Raw genomic sequence first — 3,520 nt, 5'->3', positions numbered from 1 at the left:
AAGCTAAGAACTAGTTTTGTCCTTTTGATCTTTAACTTGGCGTTTTGTCTCTTGGATTGCTTCAATTGAACCTTAAACACTATCAAAAATTTATTCCACACAAAATGATACAATAGTAACCTTAGTAACTCATTACACACACTAGAACCCATCGAGATCAACTAGAACAACACATAGCTCAAGCTAGTAACACTAGTTTTCTCGTCTAAACTCTAAGTGACCAAATTAATTCCAAACTTATTTAAAATAAACCCTAAACATTATATTCAAGTATTTTAACACTTATGCTAAATAAAATCATTAAACACAAGAGAATTCCTCAAAACAAGGCTAAATAAGTACGGATAGCAACACTAAGGTGCATAAATCCACCACAAATCATCACCCTGCACTTAAAGTCTTGTTCGTCCTCGAACAACTCTTTAATTTAAGCATCATAATCAAAGGGGAATCTACACTTATACAATAGAAAACACAATCAAGCTATCAATACAATGACTATACAGAATGCAAGTTTTTACTCTAAGCATGTTATACATAATTGAAAGCTCAAGAATACTACTCCAAAACATCCTAGCCTCAAGAATTGACTCACAAAGTTGGAAAACTCATACATATTCCTCAATCAAAGAGATCATACAAATTATCCAACTATCATCAAACATGTTCCCTCATAACAATAGAGTTACCCACACCCACTCACATAGATGTAGTTTATCACAAAATAGATACAAAAATAAAATTACGATCACTCTCACAAAGAATTCACAAGCTACACAAGATGAACCATAGGCTTGCCCTTAGTGTAATACTCCATTAATATCATAATAATTAAGATTGGGATCAAATAGGTCTTTAAGAGTTGTAATGTAGGCTAAGAGATGGGTAGAAACTATTTTGGCTAAGAATAGTGACTATCTTCCCTAAGAGCTTTAATACATCACATTTTTCTTCTATCTACCCATATCTTTAATTTTGACCCATCTCATTAGGCTCACTCACATACAATATGGAAGGGAGTATTGTATTAATTCATGATTCAATTTTAGCAAAAATTTCTTTCACTCCCAACCATAATACATCAATTGCACAAACCAATAACTGTTACTTTAGGGCTTCAATTTCTCCTTTCTCCTCCCTCGATTTCCAAATTCTTAACCAAACTAATTTTACACTAAATGTCTTAGGAGCTTTGGATCAAATTAAGTTCAATCAAAGGATGGGGTTAAGATACATATGAGGCTACCAAAGAAGAAGCTAAAGGTTCCACGTGGTTAGCTAAGATTATGAACAAGGGTAGGTAAAAGAGGGTGTGAAATAAGTCTATCGAATAATTGCCTATATCATCTCCTAAACCCTGACTCTTTAGTTTGCTTTGTACACACACCAGGCAAGTTCTAGACATCACTGCAACAAGGAATACACAACAACCTTTGGCTCATGGTCAACTCAAGTAGGATCATCATAGAATCTCAACCAAACAATAACATGAATTCAACATTAAGCCAACAAGTACAAGAGTCACAATTATGCACCTAGGAGTTTTAAAAGTAATAATTTAGACAACCAACATGCTCATTTCATTTAAAACTACTCATATCAAGTAATCACATACAGTACCAACAAGAATATCTCACTTATCCTACAATAAAAATTTTAAAATTACTCTTAAAAAGAAAAATAATATTAGGTTCAAAGGGCGTCCCCGTGGAAAAGAACCAAAAGGAACAACCACGGGGTGGGTAAAGTGTGCACCAATTAGACTACCTCTAACAACTAAAACTAAAAAGAGAAAATCTTTTTGTAATTTGTTTTTAAAATTTACCCAAAAATTAGAAAAACAATTAACACTCAAGAATTACCACATCACTTCACCCAAAATAATAAAAAAATTTCAAGTGGACACGCAAGTGTACATGGTCTCACCAAGTAATATAATGGCCTTTTACAATCCAAGTATCGATCCTAGAGAAACTTGTATTGACAACTATCCAATTCTAGTTCACTATTAAGATTCAATTAGTGTAGAAGTGACCAAAAGAGTTTTAAAGTTATAAACTGAAAGTAAAGTAAACAATGCAGTAAAGTTAAGTGCTTGGATAATCAATGAAGAAAAACCCAAGGTTAAGGATCTGCTAACAATCATATTATGCTATTTAAATTCATTGTTTATGTTACTTATCATGATTGTTGATTCACGGGGTTGATATTATGATTATGATCTTTCGAGCCTCTAATCACTTGGGGATGTGGAAACTAAGTTAAATGCATTTATATTTCATTCTGTAAGTGAATCAAAGAGGATACTCAGGTATATTCCTATCCTAAATGCATATTATAATTTTATTTTGTAGAAGATTACAATCCTATTCTATTTATCCCCACGTACTATCCTTTTGTTCCTCCTTCTGGGCTTACAAAATGACTATAGATGTATTCAAGGGTATATAATCTTTAAAATGGTGATAAAAAGGGTAAATAAACAACCAAATATGATAAATAATCAAAATCAAGTCAATTCATAACAAGAGTAATCATGTTCTTAGCCTTAACCCAGGAAAGAGGTGTTTAGCCGCTCATGGACATAACCATAATTGAAATAATTAAATACATGTTAAACTCCATAACAAACCAAATTAATGGAATAGAAATCCTAATTAAAGTGTTACCCATCCTCCCTCAAATTTTTAAGGTCGTCTAAGGTGTGTAGCATAATGTTTAAGGGTCCTATTTATAGGAGGACACAAACTGTTGATTTGAACTTAGGCCCGTGCCACACCCCTTATCGCAGTGCCTAGGGTCCTTGGCATGTCCTTATCATGGATAAACACTGTAATTTTTCATTTAGGATGCCCCCAAGGTCATGGAACTAACCTTAATACGGTGACTATGGAACGCCAGTGACTCCAAAACGTCCATTTTTGGTCAAGTCTTGTCCCATGCTTTTTTCCATCTATTCCAAGCCTTGTGGTGTTGTTTTCAATTAATTTACAAATTTTTTATCGTAAAAATCATAATTATCAACTCATCAAGTATATTATAGAATCAAACACCACTAATTAGAGCTCAAAACAACATACAATTCAAGACGATGAACTAGTAACTCAAGCTAAGAACTAGTTTTGTCCTTTTGATCTTTAACTTAGCGTTCTGTCTTTTAGATTGCTTCAATTGAACCTTAAAAACTATTAATAAGTTATTCCACACAAAATTATACAATAATACCCTTCTTAACTCATTACACACACTAGAATTCATCGAGATCAACTAGAATAACACATAGCTTAAGCTAGTAACACTAGTTTTCTCGTCTAAACTCCAAGTGACCAAATTAATTTCAAACTTGTTTGAAATACACCTTTTTACACTATATTCAAGTATTTTAACACTTATATGCTCAATAATATCATTAAACACTCATTAAGCACAAGATAAGTCGTCAAAACAAGAATAAATAATCCCGAATAACAATACTGAGGTGCATAAATCCACCTCAGATCATAGAGCTAATGCATACTTT

The sequence above is a fragment of the Capsicum annuum genome, chromosome 2 (assembly GCF_002878395.1).
Source record: "Capsicum annuum cultivar UCD-10X-F1 chromosome 2, UCD10Xv1.1, whole genome shotgun sequence".
Lineage (NCBI taxonomy): Eukaryota > Viridiplantae > Streptophyta > Magnoliopsida > Solanales > Solanaceae > Capsicum > Capsicum annuum.
Note: the sequence above shows the minus strand (reverse complement) of the source record.